The sequence below is a fragment of the Galeopterus variegatus genome, unplaced genomic scaffold (genome assembly GCF_000696425.1).
Source record: "Galeopterus variegatus unplaced genomic scaffold, G_variegatus-3.0.2 Scaffold593, whole genome shotgun sequence".
In the NCBI taxonomy this organism is placed as follows: domain Eukaryota; kingdom Metazoa; phylum Chordata; class Mammalia; order Dermoptera; family Cynocephalidae; genus Galeopterus; species Galeopterus variegatus.
The window spans coordinates 116,164-124,804 of NW_007726704.1; the positions used below are offsets into that span (position 1 = coordinate 116,164).

General features: G+C 38.4%; 1 pseudogene; it reads left to right on the forward strand.

The window, feature by feature from the left end:
* The first annotated feature begins 1,088 nt into the window (after window positions 1–1,088).
* Window positions 1,089–3,821, forward strand: LOC103588613 (annotated as a pseudogene).
* Window positions 3,822–8,641: the final 4,820 nt, after the last annotated feature.

Consider the following 8,641-nt stretch of genomic DNA (forward strand, 5'->3'; position numbering starts at 1 on the left):
AAGCAACTTAAGTGTTAAGCATTAGCAACTGCCTGACATGAATGAACATAAATCTTTTTGGTTTTTAAGACCAAATATTTGCCTTCCTACAAAAAAAAACCTTAAGCCTGAATGTTCTTAGGTTGAATTAAATATTGTCTCCCAAATCACTTGCTTCCAACAAAATAGCTTCCTTCCAAGAAAGATCTGTAGTTTAACCAATAATTCATCACATTACTGACGTGACTCTCTAGTAAGAAATTCTGAATATGAAAACAGAAACTATTTTTGGAAGCTAAAGGAAAGACAAAGAAGAAAACAAAGGCATATAAATATTTAAGGAAACACCTTTCATGGGCCAACTAGTATACCTGGGAGCTAAGGACACAAGGTAAACAAAACAGACACAGTCCCTGCCCTCATGAAGCTTATAATCGACTTGATGCGGTTACTATATTTTTTCACATCAAAACAGCTACTTACATTGCCATTAATCCACAAATGAAAGCTAAACATGCCTTCCAGTAAACTGTCTTCTAACCCCTGGAATAATCTGCTCCTCTTGACAAGAGGCTAATCAACAGGACCTTCCCATTCTTCTATGTCTTTGGGTGATTTCACTATTTATGCTTTACACTGTACATTCATTCATGGCATACATAATATAGATGTTATTCATAATAATAATGGTGATGATAATGACAACAGCAGTAGTTAATACTTGGTAAGCATTTGTTAAGTTCCAGACTTTGTACAATATTTTCACACTTATTTAGTCTAGTCCTCACCACACCCTACTTTGTATCATGTAATTGGGCTAGTATTAAAAGATCCCTGTTTAATCAAAAAATATTAAATCAGCCACAATGTCGCGGCGTGCCAACAATGGCGACTGCGTCCGCCTGGGCAAAGCTTCGCTGGCGAGTAATTTCTCGATGTTGTCACAGCAGTCGCCTTCATCCCAGACCTGGTAGGCAGTGGTGGCAGCGCACATGCCTGCTCCTGCCATGCCCCAGACCGAGAGGTGCCACCAAGGCCTGGTGGAGCGAGCCAGCATCACCTTGGCCTCTTTGCGCTCCTGAAGTGTGCCCCTGGGCTAGGTTGCAAACATGAGTGCCAACCACTTGGATGGGGACGAGTTTGATGAACAGTTGTGGATTTAAGAATTGTGCAGAGACACCAAGGATGGAACACCCAGAACGATCCCAGTGGAAAAACTGATTCTTTCGGGCAGCAGCCAACTGACACCCACTACAAGTGGGACCTGGACAAGAAGTCTTGGTTCCCCAAGATCACTGAACATTTCATTGCTATATACCAGGCCAATTATGGCTTCCCTAATGATGGTGCATCTAATTCTACTGTAAACGTACAAGACATCAATACTAGGACTGCAGAGGAACCTCCACAAAGAAAAACCCCTGAGCCCTCTGATCCCAGAAAGAAGGGAGAAAAAAGAAAAACTGAGTCAGGTTGGTTTCATGTGGAAGAAGACAGAAATACAAATGTATATGTGTTGGTTTGCCTCCAGACATTACAGTGATGAATTTATACAACTTATGTCCAAGTTTGGCACTATCATGAAAGATCCTCAGACAGAAGACTTTAAGGTCAAACTTTACAAAGATAATCAAGGAAATCTTAAAGAAGATGGGCTCTGCTGTTTTTTGAAGAGAGAATCTGTGGACCTTTCATTAAAACTTTTGGATGAAGATGAAATTAGAGGCTACAAATTACATGTCGAGATGGCAAAGTTTCAACTGAAGGGGTAATATGATGCCTCAAAGAAGAAGTGCAAAGACTATAAGAAGGAGCTGTCTCTGCAACAAAAGCAGTTGGATTGGAGACCTGAGAGGAGAGCAGGGCCATCTCAGATGCACCATGAGCGAGTTGTCATCACCAAAAATACATTTATCCTATGGATTTTGAGGATGATCCATTGGTACTGAATGAGATCAGAGAAGACCTTCAAGTAGAGTGTTCAAAGTTTGGACAAATTAAGAAGCTCCTTCTCTTTGATAGGCACCCAGATGGTGTAACCTCTGTGTCCTTTAGGTGTTGCTTTGCCTCCCATGGATTTGTCACCCCTCTTCCCCTGCATGACAGAGGCACAAAAGATTACTCAAAGCCCATCTCTTCCAAGCAGTGAGAAGCCCCGAAGGGGTTAATCTCCCGGAACCCTCAAGAGAGAGGCATTCCTTCCATTTGGGAAATTAACCACAAATTGGGGTTCTCCTCCCGCATTTATTCTCCAGACCAGGAAGTTACAGGAAGAGAACACAGGTGGGGTTATAGTAAACAATATAGGCTGTTAACATTCAGTAGAACAAGCAAAGTGACATTCTATAATGCAATTTGCAAGAGGTTAAGTCGATCCACCAACAAAAGCTTGATCTTAGCAAACATTCTCTCTCCCTACAGTGGCTTCCCAGTATCTTTACCTATCAATCAGTAACTTGTCTGTCCTTTAGCCAGCAACCTTGCTGTGTTACAATTCTCTATCTTACAACAGAGACTATAGCCTGGGGAAAATTTCCCATCTTTTATAAGGTTAACATTTTTATATGTACTTTTAAGAAGTTAGGCTAAACCTGAAACTACAAGAAACTAGGCCCTGTGAAATATATTTGCTTTATAAATATTGGTATACTCCACATTTAGGGATCCAGAGGAAGCTGACTATTGTATTCAACCTCTTGATGGAAGGTGGTTTGGTGGCCATCAGATCACTGCCCAAGTGTGGGATGGAACTACAGATTATCAGGTGGAAGAGACCTCAAGAGAAAGGGAGGAAAGGCTGAGAGGATGGCAGGTTTTCCTCAATGCTCTTGAGGCCAATAGAGGCCTTCAGCATTCCAATTCCATCTGTGCTTCAGAATGGGCAGGGCCTTCTAGAATAAGGCATTTTTCAGAGCACCCTAGCACATCTAGAATGAATACTCAAGAAGCTGCAACTGGAATGGCATTTGAAGAACCTATAGATGAGAAGAAGTTTGAAAAGACAGAAGATGGGGGAGAATTTGAAGAAGATGCTTCTGAAAAACTTGCTAAAGAAGGTGATCCCCAAAAAGAGGCTGAAGAAGCCTGCTCTGAAAAAGAGTCTGAAGAGAGCAGTCCAAAAAAGGAGTCAAAAGAGAATGGCCCCAAAAGAGAATCTAAAAAGAAAAGACTCAAAAATGATTATGAAGAGAATGGCCTTGCCAAAGAGTCTGAAGAGGAGGATGGCCCCGAAACAGAGTTTGAGGAGGACGACTGGGAGAGAGAATATGATGAAGACTGCTCTGAAAAACAGTTGGAAGAAGGCTCTGAAAAAGAATTAGAAGAGAAGGGTCTTGAAAAAGAACGTGATGAGGATGGCTCCAAAAAGGAGTCTCGTGAAAACGTTCTTGACAAAGAGTTTGAAGAAAATGACTCTGAAAACTCAGAATTTGAAGATGGTGGCTCTGAGTGTTAGATGAAGAAAGCCGGGAGAGAGAATTTGGCAAAGACTCTGAAGAGAAGCAAGAAGACAAGATACGTATGAAGAAGTGTTTGACGATGAGTCGGATGAGAAAGAGGACGAAGATGCAGACAAGAAAGGGCTTGAAGATGCTGACGAGAAGGAGGAAGAAGAGGCTGCAGAGGGAAAGGGAGATGAAGATGTAGATGAAAATCTGTTTGAAGATGGCAATTCCAAGAAGTGGTTGGATGAGGAGGATTCCAACGAGAAATGGTTTGATGATTCTGATGAGAGGGGGACTTTGGATGGTTTGGGGAATGCTAAGGAAGAAGGGCCCCTGTCCACAGGCAGCAGCTCTGTCCTCAGTGATGATGATGATGATGATGATGATGATGATATTTAATCCCTTCAACTCGATTTTTAGGGCACTCCCCTGTCCACAGGCAGCAGCTCTGTCCTCAGTGATGATGATGATGATGATGATGATGATATTTAATCCCTTCAACTCGATTTTTAGGGCACTCCCAGTCTACATTTGCCTGTGCTTCAGTGTAATTACTAGTAGTGTTACACAAACATGTGCATAGTGGTAGGATGCCAACAGATTAACTGTTACCTGTACCTATTGTTTTTAAATATATGTTCATTGGCTGTTGAGTTAAAACTTCATAGTTACACGCAAGTAAACTGGATACTTGTCTTTTTGTCACATTTGTTAAATGCATGCAGAATAACATTTTTTAAAGTATTCTGACTGAAGTTTGTGATATTCAAAAATAAAAACAAGTTGATAATATGCAGGAACTGGAAAGTGGACGAGTTAAATTGCATTATATTTTTTTATTTTTATTTTTTTTCCTTTTTGTCTTTTTTCGTGACCGGTAACGGGATCTCAACCCTCAGTGTCGTGCCCATACTGCGACCGGCAATGGGATCGCAACCCTCAGTATCGCGCCCGCACCACACTCAACCAGTGAGCGGACCGGTCTCTATATGGGATCCGAACCCTCGGCAGGAGCGCCGCCGCACTCCCAAGCACCGCACTCTACCGAGTGCGCCACCGGGCCGGCCCTAAATTGCATTTTAAATTCATGCTATTGCTTCATTCATACTAAAGGCTGGTTTTTCTAGGGACTTAAAAAAATCCCTTAGGAGTCTCCTTGCTTCCATCTTGTGTTAGCATGTATGTCCCCATTTCCCCTCTCTAAACCAGAACATGTTCCTAAACTTAAAAAGGAAATAACACTTTGGAGGTTTTCCTTGCCCAATCCTTGCAAGTTAACTTTTGTTTTCTTTTCTACTCTCTTTCCATTAAAATTTGCTTTTAGATGTGCAAAAGTGAACTCCCATGGTTCACAGCTTTCACTACTATTGAAAATATAGAGAAGGAGATTAGAATTCTACCATGTACTGTTTCTTAGCCCTTTTGGGCCCCTTTAGAAGTTAATTATAGTTATGGGACCTCTCTGCAAAAAAAAGTACACACACACACTACACAGCTTCTTGTGTACAGTTTGGGGAGGTTCATGGATCCCTTGAAGTTTCAGAACTTTTGTCGTGCATACTTCAGTTTGTTTTTATTTTAGAATCATGGTGCCTAGTTCTGTGCAAAGTTGTACAGTCCCAATAAAAGTGTGGGTCTTTCTTGACTGTGCTTTCCAAATTCAATATTGATGAATTTACTTCTGATGCAGCATTAAGAAGTTATTCTCATAAATTAGAAGCATTAAAATAAACTGCATAGGCTCTCTTTCAAAAAAAAATAGATCAAAATAAGAGACTTAAATATATAAATTAGGAAATCTAATTTTATTTCTTGATTCTCCTACCTAGAACCATGATTAACATCTTAATCAGACATGTATAAATGCAAGTTTAATTTGTAACTATCCTGTTCTTCAGCAGAATATATGCAAAGTTTAGGATATGGCAGGTGATAGGGAAGACAAAAAATTATACCCATTCCCTCCTCCATTAAACTTGTGCCAAAAAAAAAAAAAGAACAATATCAATTTGTATTATCAAGTTACTTATACCAAAGACTTTGGTCTGATCTAAAGGAACTCTTTTAAACAGTGACGAAATTTAAAATTTAGGAATTAATTTCTTCAGTTTTTTATTCCACTGAGAAGATATAACAACTTTTTCCCCTTTCCTACTTCTTTATATTTCATTTTCTAAAAATAACCATTCATCTGACTAAAAGACTGAATTAGAAAGAAGTATTTTCAAATTCCCCAAAGGGTATCCCTCAATTCAAACCAGGATATCCTACTGAGAGTTGAGAGTTCCAAAACTCTATTGTTAAACACATACTTTCAGATCCCAAATTCACTCTGTATCTCAAGACTGCCATCCTTAAAAGGAACCAAAACAGGCCCTCCTTCAAGAGAATTCACTTTCTATGATCCTGAACTGGAGTGAATCTTGAAGACCCCTTTGGGTAAAGTCCCAATTACAACAGTTCTTAACCTTTTAAGGATCACAAAACTCACTAAGAATCTAGTGAAAGCTATGGACTTTCTGCCTCAAATAATGCACCTAAGTACATATACAAAACTTTTCCACAATTTCAAGAGTTCGATGGACTTACTGAAGCCCAGTCATGGACCTCGATTTAAAACACTTGGTCTATGTTTCCTCATGAATCACATACTCTTCAATATCACATGAGCTTGGTACCACATGTGAAAACAATAAAGTAAAACTTTTTGAAGACAAATCAACTAAAAAAAAAAAAAAAAAGGTAAATGTCCGAAGATGAAAGGAGTACTTGGCAATCTGGAGTATCATTAGGCTAGTTATACACCAAAAGCTTTCACCAAACAGCACTACGCAAGCTACCTAAGCTATCTAGAAATTACCATGGTCTTAGACTGCACAAACTGCATTAATCTCTCAGATTCCCACTACTAACACCTTCTTGCTTTTAGATATTTTAACACCATTTAATCAGTGGGAAATGTTGATACTGTAGTATAGCCAGATTTTCCTTACTCTTCCTGATTGGTATCTAGAAGACTGTTTAGCTTATGTTGCTTTTTATTGTTGATTTTATGATTTAACTGTCAGAGCTGGAGGGAGAAGAGAGGTCTTGCTTTTCCTTTGTCTACAATACACCTAAGTAAATATTTTAATATGGTAATACATTCAAGCTAGGTATGATTCTTTCTTTCTCCTTGGAGAAAGTATTCCCTGGCCTATCCAACAAATCACAGTGACTCTGAAATTCACCTTTGCATCTTCTTGGCCCACTCTCAATCCAGAGTATTTCAAAAAATTTACCCAGTATCTAATAATTGTTAGGTCCGTAAGGGCAGGGTCCAGGTCAGCTTTGGTCACTATAGTATGCCCAATGCTTAGCATGTGTGGCACATAGTAGATGCTCAGAAAATACTTTAATGCACTGACAAAACTCTTGCAGCAGCCACTAATTCAACCAGTAGATATGTGAGCTTGGCAAGTTACTAAACATCTCCAAGATAGTTTATTTACCTAGAAAAGGGAATAATAATCATCATAGAGTTATTACTAAGATAAAATAAGGTCAAGTGCATAAAGCACAGTATAGTAGTATCAAAAATACTATATCATCCTTTAACATAGACCCATATTTTAAGGTCTGTTAGGATGAATATAGCTAAATTTTAAAATATGACCATTATAAATTGATGTGATTCAAATTAACTTTACAACCACATTTTTATAAAATAACAGTAAAAAGGCAGAAAAAAGCTAGGAGCAAAATTATTAAAATACAGAGACAAAGAGGGCAAAAAAAAACCCTTCATAAATAAGGCAATATTTTGAAAGAAAATAACTTCCTTATATATTTGTGGCTTAAAACACAACTAATACTCTCCAGTGACAAACCTGGCACAAACATAGCAACTGGGAAATTTATTTTTGCTGAAATTATTCTCCAGCTCTTTCAAAAAAAAATCCTTACTTCTTAAGAGCCACTTACTCTGAAATGAAATTGTCTTGGTGGTGAAAAAGAGACTATTAAAATATGCTTTAGTTTTCTTTTTCCTTCTAGTACTGGTTTCTTTAAAAACTAAGCCTAAAGCGCCATCTAATGTGTCTATTCAGATCTCATCACATTTGTTGGTTTTATCCCAGAGTGCTGCAGAAATGAGAAATGAAGCAAATTTAGAATCTGTCACTTTAAAATCTTATTCCAAAGAAATGAAGGAGGGAATGCATTTTTCCCATTATATATTTTTATATAATATACTTAGATGTAAATGCCTCTACACACACACACACACACACACACACACACACACACTATATATATATATATATATATATATATATATTTCCACTCACCTGCTAGTATCTGAGCAAACATTTTGCCTGCTTTCTTTTTTTTTTTTTTTTTTTTTAAAAGATGACCGGTAAGGGGATCTTAACCCTTAACTTGGTGTTGTCAGCACCACGCTCTTCCAAGTGAGCTAACTGGCCATCCCTATATGGGATCCGAACCCATGGCCTTGGTGTTATCAGCACCGCACTCTACCGAGTGAGCCACGGGCCGGCCCTGCCTGCTTTCTTTTCACTTTCTTAAATAGGCTTGAACTCATCATAAGACAAGTATCACAACAGGGACCGAAATGTTTACCTCCATACATCAGAGAGACAGTAATAACAATAACAACAAACTTTTATTGAGGGCTTACTGTATATGCCAAATAGTGTTCTAAATGCTTTTCTTTCACTATCTCATTTACTCTTTACAATTACCCTTTGATGGAGGTGCCATTAGTATATCCATTTTACAGATAAGGAAATTGAGGCATAGAGATTATTAAATACTTTGCCCAAGTTTATACAGCTGGTAAGTGACCAGATATTCTGTCTCCAGAATCCATTTCTTAACTATGATACCAAACAAACAAAAAAAACTATGATACCAAGCTTTCTATCAGTGGGTTCAAAATCATTATTAATCACACTTCTGCCATCAGAACTACAGAGGACAAAATCTACATCATGCTTTATTTCAACACATTCTAACACAATTCTATCTTTTAGGTTTTTACTGGCATTTTTAGGAAGTACAGTTTAATGCAGGGAAAAACTTATTAAAATACCTGGGCCCTACCCTGGAGATTCTGGTTCTATATGTCTAAGCTAGAATTTGAAATCTTTGTTTTTAACCAGTACCTCTGATGATTCTGATGTAGCCAGTCTGGGTGCTTTGCATTTAGAACCATGGAG